General features: G+C 39.5%; 1 long non-coding RNA gene across 1 annotated transcript; it reads right to left on the bottom strand.

Moving 5' to 3' along the window:
* Positions 1–1,533: 1,533 nt before the first annotated feature.
* LOC119729323 lies at positions 1,534–19,030 on the bottom strand. The gene is made up of 3 exons (XR_005271224.1): positions 18,201–19,030; positions 2,542–2,686; positions 1,534–2,246 (listed from the first exon to the last, which is right to left on the bottom strand). It is a non-coding gene; the product is annotated as an uncharacterized LOC119729323 (long non-coding RNA).
* Between the last annotated feature and the right edge of the window lie 5,597 nt (positions 19,031–24,627).

Here is a 24,627-nt window from a genome sequence, read left to right as displayed (position 1 = left end):
TACAAAGCACGATTAAAGCACGTATGTTTCAGCCGCTCATTTTGTTTGCGCGCATGCGCACTCAAAATATGAAATACTGATAATCGGCAAACATGGATGCCTGCGGTCGCAGTTTGACCCACTGAAGTATCGGTCAACATCCCGCTCGAAATACTTTGATAAATTTTTCTTTCCACGTGGACAGGAATTTAAGGCAATCAAAGTCACTTTTGCAAACCTTAGCGCAAAAAAACAGAGAGTATTTGATGCATTTTTTTGTTTTTCCGTGTCGTGTAGTACGAAAGTATTGGGTCACAAATTCAAAACAGGCGACAGTTTAGGGGATAATTTTTCAGTTTTGCCGAGTAATTGTAAACTTGTCTTCACTGAAAAATGGTAAAGGATGCCACGGAAAGTGCGATGTATAAATAACATTTAAGTCGGAAACCGTTTCAATGAGAAAAGTAAGGTCTCACGTTATACGTTTTTTTCGTTGAATGTAACGTTAGTGTGCACGTACCTGTACACAGACCCTGGAATCTGGCCCGTAAACATGGCTAGCCACGCGCCACGCGTCGCGGCGCTCCGTTTTAGGCCATCAGCTGAAACTCAAAAACCGGCTGTAAAATGAGTTTCGTTCCAGCAACACTGGGTCTATTTTTTTAATGCACATATGTGTGGTTCAGTACATCACAAACACTATGTCAAAAGTTCTCCAGCAAATATGCTGCAGTTTTTTTTTTACACTTCATCAAAGTTTGCCAATGTTATGTACATGTATGTATGTTAAAAACCCACATTTTCCGGTTTGAGGCCTTGCGTTGGCACTTCCAATTTCAAAACTACGCACGTACAGCACTATAGCTTGTCATATCCTACACTCTAGAAACTCCTGGGTCAGACCCAGGTTGCTCAGTCCTTTTCCGGGTCAAAAATTGACCCCTTTTGGAGTCATAAATGACCCCTTTGGAGTAAAAAAAAGACATGTTTTTTGGATATTTTGACTGAAATGTGTATTTTTTTTTTACCCAGAAAAGGACTGAGCAAATTTGGATTCAGATTCTGGGTCAATCTGAACCAGGAGATTTTAGAGTTAAAAAATATCTTTTATGCACATTGGCAATTGGGTCACACAGAACATGACCTTTTGTTTTCTCATCTGGTAGACCCACCACAGTCCCTCTTCCAAAAAATATTTCACTGTAATCCAACTTATTTGGCAGCATACAACAATGCAATTATTTTGAAGGTTTATAATGCAGTGGTGGAACCAGCTCATCATTAATGAAAGTGAGGAGGTGCCCAAAATGGAGGCGTCTTTAGAGTAAATAAATACCTGTACATGTAACCAGCAGAAGAAACAGGAAAGCAGACAAGACATGTCCCTTTAAACAAAGCAAACTAACGCATATAAAAAAAAATAATAATGGGTGCTATGCCCCCAAACCCTCTGGATCTGCTGTGGTGAACCAGGTACGTCACTTAAAGAACCTTCTACTAGTAAGAAAGACCACCTTTTTTGGAATGAAACAGGCTTTAAATACAATTATGAACCAAAGGACCATCAGATAGAAGTCAGAGTCTGGTTTAATAATTTCAAAATCAACCATTGTACATTTATTTGCTATCTAATCAAAACAGCCATCTTGGTTCGGAGAAAAGCCTTAAAATCAGTCTTTTGTCAAAGAAAATTTCAGCTTTTTATTTATTGAAACATTGATTAGCACGTATAAATGTTTGCATGTATATCAATAAAAAGAAAACAAAACCATAACTCATGCTATTTTGTATGCTTACACATTAAAGAGAGTGATTTGGCTTGTCATATGTGGCTAGTCTCACTGTTAAAATTCACAGAATTTGCCATTTTTTACTGGAACTAATTTTTAATAATTGAAAAGAATTGAAATGAATAAAACCAACACTAATGAACAGAAGGATACAATTATGTAGTTTTGAAATCTAGAGTTACTCATTATTTTCATTATAATGTCAAATGCTAACTAGTCGTGCTGATACAACTTCAAGTAAATGTTATCACTACATCAAAGTTCTCATCAAATCTTGTGCAGTAATGGCATAACAACAGGATGGAGCGTATGTCTTGCTTTCTAAGCCAAAGTTTCAGTTTAGAATCCTCCTCTGAAGTCCCCAGAGATACAACCACACATCCAGCAGATAAAGTAGCGGTGTAGATGATGTCGCATATATCAAGATAAGAGATCTGTGGATATTCTCTTCTAAGCCAATATGTCAACTTATCAGTTCTGTAAAAAAAAAAAAATAGTAAAATATAGACAGGTTTAGTATCTGATGATCAAAAACAATGATTACTGTGGATGTGCTTTAGAAGAAAGAAAACAACTTGTTCAATCTAGAGTTAAATTACTAGAAAGATCACGTGCCCGATCGTTTTGCCTTCCACTGTAAATATGTAAACATTGGTAGCTATTGAGAACCAACCTTTTCAGCTTCCAAAGCAATATCAAGAAGTTTTCATTTTGAATATTCTATTAAAGTTTATTTCTGTTTGCACTCTGAATAAAAATCAAAACATCTTACCGATATAAAGATCCACGGCCAGTTCCTTCGGCTTCTAAATCATTTCATGATTCCAACAGTTCAGCAAGCTGGGACATTCTTGTTGATCGGGGCTGAACAATCAGTCGCAGAACATCTCCCTTTTCCTGACGTTCATCCTTTAGGCCTATATATATAGAATCAAATAGTAAATTAGTAGTAGGGGAGGTGGGGGAACCGGAGCAAAATGGAAAAAATCTGCGGCAAGCCTGAGCACGCCGCTCTCGGTTTTGGAAAAATAGGGGAATCCCCCAATCTCAAAAAAAAAAAAAAAAAAAAAAAAAATCCTGACGCCGGGAGAGAGAGATAGAAAAAAAAAAAAAAAAATCCTGACGCCGGGAGAGAGAGAGAGAGAGAGAAAAAAAAAAAAAAAAATCCTGACGCCGGGAGAGAGAGAGAGAGAGAAAAAAAAAAAAAAAATCCTGACGCCGAGAGAGAGAGAGAAAAAAAAAAAAAAACAAATCTGACGCAGGGAGAGAGAGAGAGAAAAAAAAAAAAAAAATCCTGACGCCGGGAGAGAGAAATAAAAAATAAAAATCTGTCGTCGCTAAAATGAGGTGATGTCACCACCACGTGACCTTGAAAATATGTGAGTCACCACAACGTGACCTTGAAACGTGTTGAGGCACGATAGAAATTTGGCGTAAACAACGTGACCTTGAAACGTGTGTGAGTCACCACAACGTGACCTTGAAACTCGAGACAAAAAAAATTAGCTCCTTACCCTGTAAAAGGTGAGGAGCTGTTTTTTAATATAAAAATGGAGAGTAATATGTTTAGACCGACGAGTATTTGAAAAATGAATAAAAAATAATATCGGTTTTTATTAAATAGATGGAATACTTTGGGACGTCACAACTTGGGGATCAGTGCGATCACCATATAATCATCGAGAATGGTTTTTTAGTTTGTGAAACGTGCTGTGAAATAGTCTCACGTTACTTTGATTTTTCGGCAGAAAATGCGCAAGAAGATCGTATCAATTGGTCAACTTTAAAGAGAAACAAAAGAAAAACTGTGGAGAAACTTATTTTGTCTGTGTGTCCAGAGCAAGGCTCAGAAGATGTTCAAGAAACAATCAATAACTATAACGAGCTCGTTAATTACAAAACATTGAGGGGAAATGGTTGCGTCAAACGGTCATTAATAGCGGCGTGTTATCATCACGTCGTTGGATTAGACAAAGAACGAGTTAGAGATTTATTTAAAGTGACTCAAAATCAATTTAATAAAGCACTAAAAATATACGATGACCACTACAATAAAGGCGGGGCCGAGGGCGTAGCCCTAAGAGGTGAAATAGAGGTATAACTCGGTGGTTCGCTTTCATAATGTTTATTTACCGAGAATTTGAACTTGTAAGTTTTTCGATAAGAGATTTTTTTTCTTTTGCCAGCCGTTCGTCTACCCGTTTTTTAACTTCTTTTTCAAAGTCTGTATCGTTTTTAATCTTTTGAAGCTTTGTGCTGGTTTTTGTTCTAATTTTCTGCTTAAGCTCGTTAAATTTGGCGAGCTCTCTCGTAATCAATAAGAACTCTTCGTGCGATATATCTCCGTCGTTGATGGCTTGAGACACGTATTCTTCAATCGTGTTAAGTTTGGAGTCTGCTAATATTTTAATCTGGTCGTGCTTTTTTAGCTTGGCGGATAATCGCCTAGACGCGATTCTAAGCAGAATATCTACACCAAAAGCGCCTATAAACGTTCCTTCTAGCACCAATCCAACGGGGGCTGATATAACACCCAAGAGAGCGGGTATACTGACAGCCCCCGCTACAGTCCCCAATCCTTCTAATCCTATCTCTACGTAATTAATAGTGTCGATCATTCTCTTTATTTTTTTATAAGTGCGCTCTCGGTGGTCTCTCTCTTTCAAGATTAAAGATCGAATCTCTTCAATCTTTTTAAGTCTGTACACTTTTGTTTCTTCGTTACTATTTAATCGGAGTACATCTCCAGAAATATCGGGGTATAACGCCTTACCATCTACACTCATGTTTTTAATATAAAAAGATTTTAAAATTAAAAGATCTCCAACTCGATAATGATACCCTCACCCTTATTGTTGAATACCTGTCCTTTTTCACCGCTGATAGAAAATGTCAGTTTGTCGATTATACCGTTTTTAAGATTTTTGAATCCCTCGGCTCTATCAATATCGGGTTTGCGCGTAGCCACGGGTACGATTTTTAAGATGTCAGAAGGACGACCATTAAAAAAGTTTTCACTCGTACTTAATTGCGGGCAGTGAATAAACAAAAATTTAAACGGATTAACGTCGTAAGACCCCGTATACACCACTTTGGGTACCAGTCTTCCTTTGGGTAAATTGAGTAATCGAGATACTTCTCTGTTCAAGCGCAATTTGAGATTTACGTCGGTTATCACCAATGTCACCTTTTTAGATTCTCTAAATATTCGAAAACTTACCCCGGGTATAGAATTTAAAATGAAATCGAACCAATCGACGTCGTACCACCCCGGTGCTATGATGACCGAACCGGTGACTCCGAGTGGCAACGGCTCTAAATGACTCGGAGGAATAAAATCTAAATCCTCACCCGTCACGATAAGACTTCCCCTGATAATTACCCCTGCTTCCCTACTATCTCTCAACTCGCTCAATTCGCTCGCACCCATTTCTCCTTCAATAAACTTTAAAGCCAATTCCTCACCTTCAAAGATTTTTCTTTCTCTAACAAATAATATTCTTACTAAAGATTGAAGCGTATTAAGTTCTAATTCAGTTTTTGGTATTTCTGAATTCATGGCGGCTAAAATCAACCCTCGCCGTTCAGCTATAATAGCTCTTTTTCTTTTGTTTGATTCTAAAACGGATTCTAGTCTATCGTCTTCGTACGCTTTTATAAGATCGTTTATAGTTTTTTGTAAAACATTTTCATCGTTAATTAAAAAGTGGTATGGTATATCGGGTAACAATCGCTCTATAAAATCTCTATCCGGCGTTCTTATGTGTACATCTGAAAGAAACTCCGCGGGTATGAGGGGAGGTTTATCCGTGGTAAACGCGGGTCTCCCATCTATTTGCGTAAACCAATCAATCTCCGTGGCGCTGGAAATATTAAAATATCCGGCGTTAAACAAAACCCTTTTTAAACGACATGGCCGTAGCAATACCGGGAGAAGACTCGTTTGACGCTCTCAGCAACACCTATGATCGTGGAGCATTTACCAACATCTGTCGGACGTTTGCCATCGATCAAAATAAGTCTTTTAAACAGACGAGAGATCAAAAGACTTATGGCTTAGGTCGGCTTTTTCTTTGGAACGAAAAAACAAAATCGTTTTTACTCTTGCCGTTAGACTATGATAAAAACACGACCACACTCGACGATTTTATCAACCCCACGGGTGATAAAAATTGGGGTTTAGACGATCCAAAAAAACACGATGCTTTTTTTAAGCATTGGAAGGGTTATCTCGAACAAGACGACATCGTCAAAATGGCTTGGTTAGATTTTATACCCACCAAGAGTTCGTTTACCCCCGCGGGAATCATAAAGATCAACGAATCGATCAGATCTTATGTATATGCTTTACTCGGTGCGCAGGCTCAAACAAAAACGAGCGTATTATCACCGGGCACCGGATTAGACGCTCAGAGACAATTTAACGTCATCGTTGAAGATATCATCAATGCAGTAGACGACATGGAAACGAGTATCGATCAATTTCAAGACTCTTTGCAGTATGCCAGAACGCCTTTAAATTTTGTCGTGAAACCGGGGTTATATTTAATTCCATCGGATATGAACTTGAGGGTTGGAACGCACGACGGCTATAACAACAATCTTCAAATCGCTACCCAGAGTATGAACACTGGTTTGGTACCAGATTTAAACTCACAACCTCAACCGGACGACTCTTTTGATGACACCGATGACGTCGCGCCACCAACACCCCTAGAGCCTATGACCGATGTTGTATCACCAACACTAACACCAGCACCAACACCAACACTAACACCAACACCAACACCAACACTCACACCAGCACCAACACCTGCACCAACACTAACACCAACACCAACAGTTTTAACCCAACCCACGAAACTACAAACTCACCAAGACGAAAAATTATCGTTGACGGTAGGAATATTAGCTATCGTTGGCATGGGTATTTTAGCTTACGAGGCAACGCGATAAGTCACACTCTAATCTCACAACACAAAAAAAAAGCCTTACCAGCACAAAGTTGGTAAGGCTTATTTTTTTGTTTAAACTTGATTACAACTACCATCGTTTTTGCAGGTACGCAAACACCAAGGCCCCCACACCCAAAAACAAAGCCCACACGTGTTCGGCCAACCACGATACGGACTTACTCAGCGCGTTAAATATCCAACTCAGTACGCTGCCTATGATACCCGGCAGAGCACCCAACGCGCTCACTCCGAGTTTTTGAAGAGCAGATGCAAAATTAGCGAGTTGTTTTGAAATCCACTCTTTGATACCGCCTTTTGGTGGTGTTGGTGTTGGTGTTGGCGTTGGCGATGGTGCGGGTGGGGCACCAGCACCTCTCACGCTAGCGACGATGCTACTCACTATCGTGCTGATGGCTAAACTCAAAGCGGCTAAAATGCTCACTACGGTCACACCTTGTTCTCTAAACAGAGTTCTAATCTTTTCTGCCAGAGTCGTGTCGTCGCCTAAAATTTTATTAATCGTTTCTTTGATTCTAGCGATCTGACTTTTGAGCCCTCGTTCGTTGGTTTTTGCGGTTTCTAATCTGGCGGATCTTTCGACGTCTAAGTCGCTCAATTTATCGTTTAACTCTCGTCGTTCTTCTTCGCTGATCCTATGATCACCTAATTCATGTTCGGCATCAAATATCTCTTGGTCTAGTTCTGTGAGACGCGCTAAATTAAGTTCTAGGTTACCTCTCAACGTCTGAAGACTTTTGTCTAAACCCTGGAGTTCTCTGTAATTTAATCCTTCTGTTTGAGCGCCGGTGTCGCGTTGTAAATCGTCTATAATCTCGGTTACCTCATCGGTGGCTCTGGGTAGTTCTGTCATGGGGATACTCTCGGGTTGTACCTTTTCGAGTTTATCTTTTAGTTTGACAAGTAGTGTTGGTTTATAGTCAGCGATTTTGAGGGTGTCGCGAATAAATGCGGTACCATATTTATTTTGTAAGGTACTTAATTTGTAATATATTCTTTGACCACCTCGTCTATAAGATAATGGTTCTCGACCTTTATATGTTTTAACGTATAGATTTCTGTCTTTACCAATTTCAAAATCGTTGGGGTCGATAAACGCGGGGTCTATATTATTTTGTTTGTAAAATGAATCAACATCTTCTTTTATTACTTTTATAGATAATCTGCTTATTGTTCCCGTGCCGAGGACGCTTTCTGTGTCTAGCGGTGGTGTAGTAGTATCAAAGTCGTCATCTACATTGGTCTCTGCTACATCATCATCGTCATCGTAATCGTAATCATCAACAGGGTCAAAGTCAAATCCTCCCTCATCCATTTATTTAATAAACCTATTTAAATTATGCCGTTTTCATTATACTGCCCGGTAGTATACCCTGGGCCACCAACCAATTTTGCGTGGCCAGAGCTCCACTTATAATACCCGTCAATTTACCCGCATCTTCTACGCTTAGTTTGCTTAAATCCGGCGCTTTCATTTTGAGTAGTTTATTTCCTACCATGGCGTATCCCATCGAAAGACCCGATATGACGGCTCCGTGATAAATCGTATTAGCTATTCCGTTGGTGTCAAAGTTACTCATCGTTTTTAATATAACAGTTTTTAAATTGCTGGTTTAGCTACAGACCTAAAAGGTCTGATCTATTCCATGTCTAGCGTTTTGGGGGCGCTGGGTGTAGTGGGTTGCGTGACTGCCGGCACTGGCTGTACGGCCGGCGCAGTTGCCTTACTTTTTAGTAACAGCAACCCCACTCCTATTATAGACGCTATAGCCCCCCACATCACCCAAGAGTTGTAGTCTGGTGAGCTCGTAGCTTCGTCCGATGTTACGTTCATTTTTGCTAATTTTAATTTCATCTGTCTATTGTGCTCGGCTAAAGCTTTACCCTGCTGTATTCGTTTAGGATTTTTAGTCTTGGTCACTCTCGTTACCGTCGGTGACGACGTTGTTTTTATCGGTTGGGGCGTCTCTGTCTCTGCTGGTTGAGCTGTGATCGGTGCTGTCGCTGCTTGTTGATCTTCCATTTATTATATTAGGTTTATTAAATTTCAAATGTTTTGTTGTGATAATCGTAGCAACTAGGGGTGATATTAAAGTTCCGTACTTGTAACAAACGTCGCTCAACATACCAGCCATACTCGCGCTTATAATAGGATCGGAACTCAAGTCGTTGGTGAGTTCTTCTTCAGAATCTATAGTGACGTTATAGCCTAAAACTTGTACGGGTGTAACAACGGCTAACACTCTCGAAAATAAACTCAAAGTGTATTTACCAACGGTTTTAACAATTTCATTTCCAAATTTAGTTTCGTACAGATGATATAATTTGTCGAGTTCTTTGCTGTCAAGAGCTTCGATATATTTAACGGTGTATTCCTTTCCCAAGTACTTTCTAGAGTTTCCGGCTGCTACGACACCGCACAAACGATCTTTATGTTCTGCGTTGTGATCTTGTTCGTTCGTTAAAGTCAGTTTTAGGTCCTCCATTTAATTAGAAAGGAATTTAATTTTGTTGTAGCTGTTGCAACTTTGTTACACAAGCGAAGGTACTCGTAGGTGTAAAACGATAAATTAATCGATATGACGATAATAGCCAAAAACTGCAAATACTCGAATATTGCTATCATTTACTAACAGCAAAATGTATTTTGTTGACGTTTGTTGATTAACAAATTGTAATACCTGTGTAGCTTGTTGAATAGGTTATTACTCAGCTAGGTTATTTTAGTTAAGCAGCTAGGTTATTTTAGTTAAGCAGCTAGGTCATATTTGTTGATGAGCTAGGTCCTATTTGTTGATGAGCTATGTTATTGACCTACTCAAGTAGCTCGTAACTAACTGGAGGTTCGGTGTATACGACCAATTTACTATATTTCACATCTCTTAAACGTCGTTTTATATAATCTCGTTCTTCAATGGGTACGACGTCATTTTCGTCTAACGCTTGATCAAATGATGTTTTATCTTTGCAGTAAAATAAAGCCAACCAGGCCGTGTTTTCTCTATAATCTTTTAAAACGCTGTTGTACTTTTGGGTCAGTAACCAACAGCTGTGATTTACGTGTCTTCCGCTAAACGCCATCTTGCTTAAAGCGCACGTCTTTTTACGATATTTAATCTCTTGATCCGAAGAGCAATCGTCCACGATAAACAGCGTGGCAACACCTTCGAATATTTTACTGTAAAAATCGATCGCTTCGTTGAGCGTCATCTTGTACAATTCCGGATCGCAGAGGTATACCTCGAGATCTGCTTGAATCCACTTTCTTTCGATGTACGTTTTGTTTTTAAATATGGTAGGGCAAATGATGACTATCGCTTCAAATGTATTTTTATAGTCTGACTCTAACAGATCCAAAATCCATTTGGTTTTACCCGAATTTGTTTTGCCGACGATTAAAGCGCAATGCGGTTGTGTCATTTTAACTTAACAGAGATTTAAAATTTCCGTCTTCCAAGTTCAATTGAGCATCCATAACCAAAAATACGTACATCGTGAGGTCACCTTGACTTTCGGCTTCTCTGTTAAATTGAATGTTGATGCCTCCTCCGTCTCCGAGTTTCCTACCGGATCCGTGAGCGGAATTGTCGTCGTTACTTCTAAAATCGAGCCACAGACCGTACTTGTCTTTTAGGTAGTCTCCGAGGTCAAAACCCGTCAAATTTAAGTCTTTAGCTACTCCGCGCCCGCTTTCGGTATCGCTGTCTCCAAAGAACTTGCTGATTTCATTCCAGTGTTGATACTGAAACATGCCTTGACTGTAGAGTTGATTGGGTTTACCTTCTACGGTCACTGATGTTTTGGTTATTTTTGGATTGTAAAATCGCTGCGGATTTTTGACCGCGGGATCTTTAAACAAAAACAAAATACCCTTGAGACTCCTGATGGGTTGATTGACGCTGACGTTCCAAAGCGTGTCCGATTTGTTGACGGATCTAACTTCTAGCGAGTGGATTTTATCAAACAGATATTGCATTAACCCCTTGTGTTTATTCCTGATGGTGATAGCTAGGTCTCTGTTGGTCACCACTTCGTATTCGAGAGACAAGTCTGAGATAGAATACATCGCCGCCGTATCTGAACTGTTGACTACTTTTTCGTGATCGTTAAACTTTATCTCGTACGTCAGAGGTTGTTTTAAACCGCTGGGGTAAAAAGGGTGATGCGAAGTCAGTATGTCAATGTCTAGGGGAATACAATATCTGTTACCATAGGCATCCGCGATAGCCTGATCTTTACCGCTGTTGGCGCCCGCGTTAGCATCTCCAGCCCCAATTCTTAGTTTAGACACGTTTTCTTTTTCTATGCCCGAGTACGCCATGTTTCGAGTTGCCGAGCTGTTGATCCAATTGTCTTTAAAGTTGTGATACACGTCGGCGTTACGATAACTTATAATTTCGTGACCTTGAAGCCTGACGCTGATTTCACTGACTAAATTTCTGGCCAAATTGCTAAAAATGGTTCTATTGTCGTCGCTTCCACCGTCGAGTTCTAAACTAAAAGCTAGTTTACAAGTGCCGGGTACGATCACGTCGTCTACGCCCAATTGAGGAAACTTAACTCTCAGCGTTTGCCCCGCCGATATACTACTGGGATTGTGGGTAATGACCACCTCTTTTCTCTCACCCTTGATAGATCTGGGTATTTTTAATAGCCTGCTGGGATTGAGCTTTTTTCCATACGCATTCATTTTATTTATACGAGTTTTAAATTTAAAGATATCTGTAAGCCAAGAAGCCCACCAATAGCGTTCCCCCCGCGATAAACACCAGTTCTTTTTCTATTTGTTGGTCGCTAGGCTCGTAAAAATCTTCGAGTTTGGGTTCGCGGGGTAACTCGACGTTTTCTCCGGTCATTTCGTTGTAGTAACGCAACGCTTGGTCTACGTTGGAAAATGTTTCTTTAGAGGCATTTTGTTTTCTGATACGTTCGTTGAGAAAATCGAGTCGTTTTGTTCGTTCTCGTTGCCACTGATATTTGGCGGCCGAGAGTTGTTCTGTCGCTAAATCGTGTCTCTTACGCTCTTTGCTGCCATCATCCCTTAGACTTGAAAATAAAAAGTTTGAACCCGTAAAAGCTAAGGCGTTTATGATCGCACCTCCAACCATCATAGCAACAGCTGACGCCATCTATTTAATGTATAAAGCCTTTTAAAATTATTATTATAGTAAATGATGGATAAACTTCAAAAACTGTATTATAGCCCGAGCGGTTATTGGAGAGGTGAAAGCGCCGTCGACCATTTACACGATAAAACCAAATTCGATAAAAAGGTAATCAGAGATTGGCTTAAAAAACAAGCGATCTGGCAAATTTATCTACCGGGTCCCGCGTATGTACCCAGGCCTACGAGTACTTCGCGAGAGTTTGAAACACCAAACGACTTTCACCAAATGGATGTGCTATACCTACCCTGGGATAAAGTAAAACGCAAGACTTATAAATACGCTTTGACGGTTGTCGACGTTGCGAGTCGATACCACGAAGCAGAACCTTTGGTTTCTAAAACGGCGGATTCTACCCAGGATGCTATCGTCAAGATTTACGCGAGATCGCCTTTGAGTTACCCTAAAACGTTGAGAGTAGATGCCGGTACCGAATTTAAAGGTGCATTTAAAAAATGGATGACCTCAAAAAACGTCGAGATTATCGTAGGTGAACCCGGAAACCACCGATCGCAGGGTATCGTAGAAAGATTTAATCGAACGCTAGCCGAGAGACTGTTTGGTCATCAGTACGCTCAAGAAATGTTAAATCCCGAGAGTAGAAACACGCAATGGGTCGAGCGATTACCCAGCGTGATCAAAGCTATAAACGATGAAACGACGAGATTAATAGCTAAAGCACCGTCAGAGGCGGTTAAACTAGAACAGGTCCGGCAATCGCCGGCTAACCCCGTTAAAACAAAAGAGCAACAATTACCGCAAGACGCCATGGTTAGATATTTATATTACCCGGGCGAGCAAGAGGGTGGAACCTCGAGAAGAGCCACGGACCCCATTTGGAGCGTAGACATTTATAACGTGGAAAAAAGAACGAGTCAATTTAAAATGATTAACGGTAAAAAAGTCACGACGGGTCCTACTCTTTATTACCTTCAAAACGGTCCAAAAAGGAGTTTTGTGAGACAAGAGCTTCAAGTCGTACCCGAGGACACGCAATTACCGCCTAATTAATATCTAGATTACGGTGACCATAAGCGAGCGTGTGTATTCCATCCGATAAAATGTACCTCTTGGTATCCAACGGACTCAACGATAGTTTATTTTGAGATATGGTGTAAAGGATGTGATTTTCCGACCGAATGTGAGTCATCGTTTCTGTTTTAGATTTATTTTTAAAGATGCAGTCGTAGTAGTGCCGGTGTTTTAATTTTTTGTCAGTGACCGATTTTGTGACCCCCTTGGCTTTTTTAAGAGTGATGTTGTTGTCATCCGCTAAAATCGAGTACATCTTAGGTCTTATGCAAACGGCTTCTTGAATGACCTTACCTCCAAACTCGTCTTTAAATTTACCAATCACTTTCTTATTGGTTGGATCGTATAACTCGTGATCCAGATTGTAATTCGAAAAGTCGTAGTGTCGCCCGTGAGATCGCATGTCTTTGTATATGTCATCCGTGTAAACGACAATCAACAGACTGTCCGTATCCGTATACATCAACCTGATTTGATCTCCGTACTTGTCTTTCAATCGGTTGTAATAAAAATCGTACATAAGCGTCTTTGAGAGATCTAAGATACTCACACCGCAGTAAATGGGTTTGTTTAACACGGTTGTCGTTTTATATGTTTCGACAAATGACAGGTCACATTCTGGAAACGGCGTTGTTGTTTTATAGCTCGGTTTTTGAATTATTTTTTTGTATTTTGCTTGATCGCTCTCGTTATTGTCTCTCAGTAGGTAACCGTCTATTCGATTTCTAACGTTTTCCATCGTCTTACCAAACACGCTGTTATTCATAAGTTTAAAAAAGTCTTTCTCAAAATCAGAGGACGCTTTGGTTCGGAGTTGCGTGTTTTTATCGATGTAAGATTTCATCCAAGGCGCTTGTTTAAATTTTAACACGCGATGTACCTTTTTTAGTTTCAAACCTAGATTGAGGTATGACTGCAACGTAACGTAGTGCAACACGTATTTTTCTTTTGGATTAAGCGTACACGTTAATTTTTGTACGTCGCTACTAGGTTCGGTATCCAATAAGTCATTTTGATAATCAGACATCCAAGATTGGGGTATGACGATGTTTTCTGGTGCTAGGGGATAATCGTTGTGCTTGGCGTGTAGATCGTACGGGTAATCGAGGTCTACTTCAAAAAAGTAACCGGTGTTGGACGTTTTCTTCAGCGTTAATATTCTTTCTTCGGTAAACGGTTTCGAGGGTGTCCATTTAAAATCGCTGTACGGTAGATATTGACTCATAGCCCAACCGTACAGATTGTTGGCATCCAGATAAGCGATATAACTCGAGGGTTTGTTTGAATCGTAGTCATCGAGATATTGATTATTGGCTTTGTGATGTCTCATTGCACCCACGCTCGATATGCCTCCTCGTTTTGCTTTTTCAAAAAATAAATGTTTGTCTACGTCTTGCAATAGTTCGAGTTTAACTTCCGAGTGTTTTAATAGAGCATCCCACGACAATCCGGGTGCGGTAAAATAATTGGCTGGATCTAACCCGTAGTTTGTAATGCACGTTCTTCTAAAGTTTTCAAATACGCCTGCAAGTAATAACGTATCGGTGGTCACGTACAAGTCGTGATATTCTCCTAGATTTTGTATATTAAACTCGTTCCACACGCGTTGAGCTCTGTCGTAGTCTTGTTGCGATATATGTTCGTCTTTTAGTCTGCTGTAAAACTTGCCGATGGGTGGTAGGCTGGTCTCTTGAAACTTATCAAACGAGTTCATATATTCGTAGGGATAAATTCCTTTTTGTAATAGCAAGTCAGGATGTTTAAAATGCTTTTTGAGTAGCTGAAACGACTCTTTTGGGCAAGCTTTCACTAATTTATCCAACGACGATGCCATAAAACTAAACGAGTCTAAAAATCGTAGATTTCCTATCGAGAACGAAATATACTTTTCTGAATTTTTAGCGATCACTTGTATTTCTGTTTGACTATCGTATTCTGTCATTCCCTGCATGATTAAATGCGCGTCGTAATTTTGTAAATTGTGAAAAAAGACTGGTATCGGTGTACAACCGGGTTTAATTTGTAGTTTGAGGTTACAATAGGCGTGTGCGGCACCTCTATATTTACCAGTGACGTGGCAGTGATCTCTCACCTTTCTAAATTTATTAATGCTCTTTTGGCAGTCGAGACATTTAGACTCGATAAATCCCTTACTATTTTTGTACTGATATTCTTTCTTTTGTTTTATCGTCTTGGGTTCTCTGGGTTTCTGGCACTGACAGTTGCTCGAGTAATTGGGATAAATTGGTTTTTCACAAATCCAACACGCGTTTGTTTTATCATGATGGTCTTTAGCTCGCTCGTTAAATTTCATGGTTTGGGGTTTTTCAAATATGCAATTAATATCGCTTTGTAATTGTAACAACGTCGTTATAAATCTAGTTGAAGCGTCTTTGCCTCTATAAGTCTCTTGATACACATTTTTACCGTCGCATCGGACGACAACTAGCGAATAACCGCTAGCTTTGTGAACGTTAATCTTTTTTGTGTTTGTCTCTTTGTCTGAGTGAGTAGGTTTAGATGTTAGTGTCTGTGTGGGTGTTGTTGTTGTTTGTAATATGGATTCAAAGTCAGCATAAATGACAAATGGTGCTTTTTGTTTGTGTCTATAGTTTTTAAATTCTAATATCGGTACGTCTCTTTCGCCCGGTTGTCCGTCTATGTATTTTGGTTTACCCATAGGAAATACAATCTTTGATGGATGCGCATCTATACCCTTACAATCGGCGATATGTCTGTCCAATTTGTTTTGATTGGTAAAATGGCATAGACATCTTCTACAAAAATATTTCTTACATTTATGTTTTGTAACGTCGTACATCAACCTCGTAAAATATTTTATCCAACAATAGTGATGCTTGTCACCTTTAGAAATCAAAAGCAGATCAATCTCTCGTGACCCATAGTTTTTAGACACGTATAATGGATATATCTCACCCTCATAACCGTATACGTTTATCGATAAATTATTTTGTCTTTCTATCTTGGGTATCTGATCGACCGGTGTCGGAAAGTCAACGCCTTTAAAACTGAGTCCGTCGTCTTTGGTGTAAATCGACGGTCTGCTTTCGTTGATTTTATATTTAGGATTATTTCTTATTTGATTTTTTACTTTATCCGTGTACAACCCAAGAGCAGCTCTCAAACACCATCTCAAACACTCGTCGTCTTTGTTTTGTACGTTGATCATCGCCTGTTTAATTTTAAGATGTTCGGGTAGGTTTATGTAAGAACTACCTCTCGCTGGATTATATCTGTTGATGTTGATGTATAACGCGAGTATTGTATCGACTGCCCAACCCGATCCTTGATTCGTATACCTTTCATCCTTTTTGAATAGCTCTTCGATCTCCTCTTTTAAAACCTGTTTTATTTGACTTTGATTTAAAACGGCTTTCGGTTTGCTATAATGAATAGCTTCGATCGTTTCGATTGTACCATCCGGTTTGATTTTTCGATACCTTATTTTTAATACAAGCTCTACTTTTAAACCTCTGAGCTCTCTCAATTCAGACTTGATTTTATTGACTATTTGTTCCTTGTGCGAATCAAAAAACTTGATTAAATCGTGGTTATAAAGTCTGGGATTTAATTCCCAGTTTCTGTAGTAATTTCTAAACCTTCTCGTTTCTCTAAAAGCTGACTCTGTAAAGTATTCGGGTTGTCTGTATGTTTTAATCGCCGAGAGTAAATCTTTTTTCAAAACTCGTCCTTTATAACCCGTCGGTACGTATTCTAGATTTTGTTCGTCTACAATCTGTTTGAGCTCATAAAGTTTCTTTTTCCTCAAGTTTTTAAATTGACTTTCATAATTTTTTATCCCCTCGATGTAGACTTTACGAGTAAGAGAAACATTTTCATTGTGCGGTATATTATACCGCTGCACGTAATCACGCAGCGTAGCTTTGTTCCATTTAGAATATCCTTTGACGGTCGGTCTGAACATATTACTCTCCATTTTATTATAAGAAATATAATATTTTTTTTCTCATTTTTTTTTGGAGGGCGATCAATTATTTCATAAACCATGAGAGCTTGACTGTAGTAAAAATTCCCAAGGTCACGTGGTGGTGACTCACACATTTTTCAAGGTCGCGTGGTGGTGACATCATCTCATTTTAGCGACGTCAGATTTTTTTTTTTTTTTTTTTTTTCTCTCTCCCGGAGTCAGATTTTTTTTTTTTTTTCTCTCTCTCTCCCAAACCCTGCGTCAGGATTTTTTTTTTTTTTTTTTTTTTTTTCTCTCTCCCGGCGTCAGATTTTTTTTTTTTTTTTTTTTTTTTTTCTCTCTCCCGGCGTCAGGATTTTTTTTTTTTTTTTTTTTTTTTTTTTTCTCCCGACGTCAGAGATATATTTTTCTCTCTCTCTCTCTCTCTCTCTCGGCGTCAGATTTTTTTTTTTTTTTTTTTTTTTTTTTTTTTTCTCCCCCACACCCGGCGTCAGATTTTTTTTTTGAGATCGGGGGATTCCCCTATATTTTTCCCCAACTATTTTTAGAATCGAGAGCGGCGTGCTCAGGCTTGCCGCAGATTTTTTCCATTTTGCTCCGGTTCCCCCACCTCCCCTACTACTAAATTCTATAAAAAGCTATTTCGCTATTTTACACAAAGGGAAAGACTACCCTCACACCTCCATAAAAGTATCCTTCAACAATGGAGAAAGAGACTGCGCAACATTTTATTATGGGAATTTGTGCAGTACCCGTTGTACTTTGGCATCTTAACGTAAGACATTTATTTTCAGAGCCAGAGGTACTCGGTTGAATCATAGATGATGGAACTAAAAAAAAAAAAACCTTTTTACTGGGTTTTTCAAATAAGATATATTTTTCATTGAAGACATTTTTCTTCATTGACTTTAGAGAATTTTTCTAAAAGGAAAGTAAAGTCCAAAAACCATTCGGTAAACAAGTGACGTACAGTCCAATGCCGTAGAGAAAGAAAAGGTGTTTTTTTTATAACCAGGAATCTGTTATCATTTTGAATGGTATCTTTTGCAAGAAAATAAAATTTTCCTATGCATTTTCAGTTGATGCCATCCAAATCGATGCGGTTCTGTGCATTCACGGTGCATCGTGGTGACCACCAGCTTTGTTTTCGCATTGCGTTTTTATCGTTGTGTCACCCCAGTTTCCCTCAAAGAAATTAAAACCTAACCTTACCCTTAATTCAAGACAATTAAACCCAAACATGGATTTGTTGGTTCTTTGTTGGGGCACATAAATACACAATCGCCTTTATTATAATGACATGTAGGCCTACCTCCAACGGAAGTTCTGCTTGTTGTACTGTCCTTGAATTGAGGTTTTCATCGAAATCAAAATCCTGGTTGAGTTTGTGTGCAGCATGACACAGTTATGTAGATAGGCAATTCAAAGAAACTTGAACTTTGCCCGGAGCTTTTTCGGTGAAGAAATCTGGGTCTCAGCTGAAGTGTCTGGTTTGCGTTTTCTTGCAGCACCGAGACGTTTACTATCTATAAAAGCCGCCACGGGTGAGATCGGCCGGCCGGACTGCCTTGTTTACATGCGCCGGTAGTCATGGTAGTGCATGATGTAGTACTGTACAGTACGATACAGACATAGCAGATCCACTGCCCACACATCGTGGGTTTATTCGGCGATGCCATTGTGAAATTCAGCCACTCTTTGGCACAGGAAATGAACTTACTATCACCGGACATCAGATCCTTCGCATTTCCCCCCTCAAACGTGACAGATTATGAGTGCAAACACTTCTTTTTTGCACAGGTCGATGTTTACGTTGACGCACTTTTGCCAATGGACGCCGCCATGTTTGTTAAATGTCATGACCTGCGACCTCATATCTGGTGTCTAATTGGACAGTTCACGTCACGTGGTACGATGCGTCATACGCAGCGGATTTTTTTAACGTAGGCGCGGTACGTTTTTGAACGTCCACAATGGACAAATAGTTCGCTTTTTCGAGTCAAATTATCAGAAAACTGCTGGACGAAATGTGGAGAACTTTTGTAGTATCATTCTTTGGATGTGTATTTCGGTACAACTGTTAAAATTTTTTAGACCCGCGATTGCTGGAGCGAAACGAACGAATTTTCCAGTCCAGCTGACGGCCTATTTGTAATCTTTCGACGCGTTGGAAATGTATACATTTAACTGAAACGATTTACAACTGACTGGTTCCCAGCCCTGAAATGCAGGTAAGTACGATCATAGAGGGCACTGGGACCAGTGTATTTGTGCACGACGCTTTCAAAATGGGTTTACTCGAAAAATGACGATTTTTATAAGCTACAGGTTTCCTTCTTACATCAAATCACCTGTAAAATGAAAATAATCTATCATCCTTTCCGATGGTACTACGGCTGATCTAAGGTAAACCCGGCAAATTGTCCAAATGTGTAAACCAAACTCAAAAGCGAACGATGTTTTTCCTTTTCATTTTGTACGTTTTTTGTCCATAATTATTGTTTTTTTTTTTAAATATATTTGAAAAGGTTTTTAGCGCCGTTACCACACTGTAGAGACAATTTATATCTTTGTTCACTTGGTCTACTGATAATTTTTGGTTTGAATCATCTTTTAGGCACGTTTGAGAAGGATACATTTTAAGACATGAAAACCAGACAGTCGTTCAGTGCGTCGTCTGCTACCGCTGTTTGCAAGCCGACCACGCGGTGGAAACCATTGCGCATGCGTGCGCAGACCATTGTGAACCCGGGTACGCCTATTGCGTGCAACAAGGCACGTTATGATAATTGACAGTGTAGCGGATCCTGTTCCTGTTGCATGAAATAGTGTTCCTAGCTCTGTGGATACACAACGAACCATTGTGATACCCGGTATAGGCTATATAAAGGCCTAAAATGAACAGATTCCAGCATTTCTAGAGTTTGTGGGACTTTATCTTCGCCGGATAGACGAGATTATTTTTGAGTAATTGCCACTCACAACTCATATTCACAGGGAAAAGGATATAGTAATCGGTTGTTATGCTAATTTAAATATAGGTTTTCCCGGCTATTTTAAAACATTTTTTCACTCAAATTAACAACTCCAACATTTAATTTCGTCCGAGACCAAATTTCACATTCTTATATACATGTAGAATATTTATAAAGCAGATCAAATTCGTCTAAGGTGTTGCTGTATATGGAAGCATTAAGAGATCAAAGTCGTATTTTATCAATCAATTTAAACGTGCATGAGGTAAATTAGTCTCAATCATTTTCTTTATGCCCCAAGCCACATTTCGGCACATTCGCTCGCATGACTTTTCGGACCAAAGCAGAGTATTGAACTCAAAGAAGAGATACCAAAAAAATAACGATTACTAAGATTATTAATACAACGTTATTTAAAATAAACAAAATGAAAGAAGAAGTCTTACAATGAAAAAAGGAAATGCTAAAAAACACGTATCGATAACCCATAAATCCCCGTGTAATATGCCGAAAATATTGAGTCTAACATATTTTAAGAATAAGATAGAATCAAAAGGAATGACCCATTTTGAAGAAATAAGGAAAGAAAAAAAATAAGACGTACTTATTAGAGGCCTTTATGCCTTTGAAGATATCGCTATATCAAGTATGACGAAATCGAACAAAATTATGTTTAAAGTGTGTGGCATTATACGAATTTGATTTCTGAATAACACGAATTACACGATTCGGTGTAGACGAAGCGAAATCGAATACTCCGGGTCGAAAATGTGTGCTCATTGTTTGAATTCATTTGGACTAAATTTGAAATTGTCTGACAAAAGACGAAATGTAACATTGGAAAAGCACTAAATTGATGTTGCTGGACAAATTTGAATATAAGACGCGGTAAATTTGAACGGCGAAAAATGTTTTTTAAATAGCCGGGAAAACCTTTAATACTGGGTGTGTTGGTAACCAATGAGGGTCAAATATTAATTTCTTTGCTTTTTATCGTGTACATTTTTCTGAGAGATGGCCAATGATTAAAGATAACAAAAATCCAGGTCTTAATGGGGGTACTTGCGCCGATCTTGCGTGGCCGTGCCGGTTTTCATGGCTGTCCATCATGCGCGATTGTGCGTGGCTACAACACCGTAGTTTCTTTTCGAAACTTATATAATTATTTATAGTTATAGTTTTGAAATCTTTAATGTCGCAAATGAAAATACGACCGAAAACGATATGGGCCGAAAACGTGATATGAATACGTGTACGCCTATCACCATACAAAAACTATTCATATATACTTTAAATGTAATTATTTGTTGGACTAGTTAAGAGTCTGGTTCAGTCCGGCTAGCTAGTGAAAAAAAAAAACGTTAAGGGCGAACTCTGACTCGTGTTCAGACTTGCACTCGGAGTCAACCAATTAAATGACTCGGGACTCAGACAAGAACTCACCACTGTGACTCCAGACTCGCACGGACTCCACCGAGGGACTCTGGTGAAATCGTTTTGACGATTGATAATTAATATTGACTGTGATCAAAGGCCATTATTAAGTATGCAATAAAAGTGACACTGCAAGGCCCGATCACATTTTTTCAGTGACTCCACAAAGCCGGAACTACTATGATGTGAACTGGTATTGCGTGCTAGGTTATTTTCAACGAACGCAATCTAAAGCACGACGTCGAACCCCCCCCCCCAAAAAAAACCCCAACAACAACAAAACAAAGACCAACAAAGAATAATTGTAATTAATTATTTCCATAAAGACATTATGACTGCACGGTGCACGCGGACATTAGGTATGGGATAGCATGTCCAAGAACTTCAAAAACTGAGGCATTTTTTGCACCTTTTCGAAATGAGTTCGTTGAGGTTTTTAGTTTTTGATGACTTGGATATTAACAGTCAGGACTGAGAACTCTCAAACATTAAGTTCCAGTCACAATTTGGATGTCCTCCCTGCTTCTTTTTGTGCAAAGCACGTAATGTACAAGGATGCACAGACAATTGTTAATCCTTGAATTTCAAGCGGTGTTCATTGTGGTCCTTGTCTTAGCCGGAATTAGTTTAAGCAGACGAGATTAGTTTGAGCATAGAGAAAGAAACAGATAGTTTGAGTAATTTGTCATTTCCATATTCAGAGGGGAAATGATGGTAGGCCTAATCGGTTCAAAAACGGAAAACAACTTGAAAACCAAATTGCACAGCTGCTGCCATCATCCGTTATTGTGGAAAACTTGTACTTGTATTTGCAATACTGTAGTGTGTTGTCTATTGATGAACATGAAACCATTAAATGTCACTGCTCTTTATGTTGTACATTCTTGTTTGTGATAAACCTCAAGGATTGTTCCCCGTGCTATTTTCGAGTTTAACCTCGAAAAGTAGATTTGTTTTGTTCACTTGCTCGAAAAACTCCTTGGAAAAATCCTAGCAATATAAAAGTTGTTCACTTTTGAATGAGACATCGCATGAAAAAATCCACTTACGTTTATTTACTACATTTGATTTGTTTGCTAGTTGCCAGACAATAATTCGGCTCTCGTAGGGCGGGTTCATTTACGCACCAAATGAATTCCCCTTTTCAATGGGATGTGGTTTTCAAAGGAAAAAAGTAGTTTTTCCGTTAAAACAAAATATACATATTGGAAATTGGTTTATAGAAAAACTACATTTTTTTTTTTACAGCATGGGGCCTTCATAGGACAATAGCCTTCATTATGCCCTTACAGAAATTTCCCATGAGCATCCCATGGGATTCCCATTGGGTCCCATGGGACCCCATGGGAAACCCATGGGGTCATCAAGAACACCATGTAAGTTAAAATGATCACCATGGGAGATTTTATGCTCTTCATGGAAACCCATGGGAACACCATGGATATTACATGGACAACATGGGAACACCATGGGGATTTTATGAGCTCCATGGGAACACCATGGGGATTTTTATATGGACACCATGGGAAACACCATTGAGAGTTTATGGACACCATGGGAACACCAGGGGGATTTTATGGACATCATGGGAACACCATCTGGAATTTATGAACACCATGGGAACACCATGGGGAGCTTACGGACACCAAAGGAACACCATGGGGATTTTATGGACACCAAAGGAACACCATGGGGATTTTATGGACACTATGGGAACACCATGGGGATTTTATGTCACCATGGGAACACCATGGGGATTTTAGACACATGGGTACACCATGTACGCCGGGTTGTACTGGAGCTGTCATCTTGAAAAATGAGAAAGATCCGTCGACCTCGACATTTTTTAAGTTCTAGAATTAGAAGGCACGAAATCTACAAGTACCCGAATACTGGCGATGTAGGACTAAAACTAGACCTGTGAACGTGCCTATAAATAACATAGCCTATCCACGCTCAAGATTAGATTGGGAAGAAACACTCGGCGCAGGGCTCCTACCATTTCGCGTGCACGACTCGGAGTAAGTACCAGCGTAGCCGTGCGTGACCTCAGAAAATACAAAGTTCTGCGCGTACGTTTGTTGCTGTGTTGACGTCGTTTTTCCCCTCAATTTACTTGGCAATGCAAAATCTTAGGCTTGCGTGAATTTACTGAAAGCTTCATCGTGTGAGTACTTATAGTTCTGGCGAAATGAGGTGCTGTGTGACAATTTTGAGTGTTTTTACGTGAGACTGCAGGAGCTTGGCGCTGTTTACAACGCCACGATTAACGGTTCTAGACTAAAACGATTGAACTTACCGTTTCCGTCTGTGTGACTTGCATCAGCCATTGCAACAAAAGGCCCTTCAATTCCTGTAGAACGTCAAGCCAGGCTACCAGTGTTGTAGTCGAGACCGGATAGTCCGAGACCGAGACCAAGACCGAGACCTGAAGATTCGAGACCGAGACCGAGACCGAGACCAGCCCCTTCAAGGCGGACCGAGACCGAGACCAATATGGTCCGAGACCGAGACCGAGACCGAGACCGCTGATAATAAATAACAATAGTCACCCCTTGCTTTAAGCTATGACTTCTAACGGATATTTAAAGATAGAATTTTAATTTTTCTTTGTGCCTCTTTTTTCCTAAAATAAATATTGGACTTAACTTCTAACAAGACTTGTGTACTTGATTTTAAAAAATGGGAGCTAGAAAATGTTGAATTAATTTTTAAATTTCTGTCATAGAATGTGGACTTGTACATGTAGACCCACAAGTTGCGAGGTGGTAGCCAGAATGTGCCAGATATGGATTTTTATTTTTTTTTCTGAACGGGATTTTAATTTTTGAGGAATAATGGGGTACTTCAAAATGAGCAGCCAGAAAATGGGGTCTCATCATACACTCTCATGGCAACAGTGAGTGGTAACTGGTAAGAGTGTGTGAGCTCAATGCTGGAAAATCAGGTAGAAAAATTTACTTTTTCTTCAAAATACTGTCCCAAATTAAAGAGATCATTGTATGGGGTCGAAAATATAACTAATTTGAAGCACCTCATTTATTATCAGAATACAAAATGCAAGTGATTACGCCCACAGGGGTGGGCTAAACTACACAATCCCCGAAAATGGTTGACCCTTATTGCATAAATTGTTACAAGTTTATAGGCCCCTACTTTGCTTTATGTGCCCGACTCAACAGATAAATGCCGAACTTGTTCCAAATCGTTCAGTGACTGGTACTGCTGCAGCTTTACATGTACTTTGGGGACTTTCCAACGTGCAGTCGAGTCCAAACCGACCACGAAATAAACAAGCTTATCTACGGGCTAGCAAATGTTTTAACTATC

This window comes from Patiria miniata, unplaced genomic scaffold (assembly GCF_015706575.1).
Source record: "Patiria miniata isolate m_02_andy unplaced genomic scaffold, ASM1570657v1 HiC_scaffold_20, whole genome shotgun sequence".
Taxonomy (NCBI): Eukaryota; Metazoa; Echinodermata; class Asteroidea; order Valvatida; family Asterinidae; genus Patiria; species Patiria miniata.
This window is presented reverse-complemented; position numbering and strand designations above follow the sequence as displayed.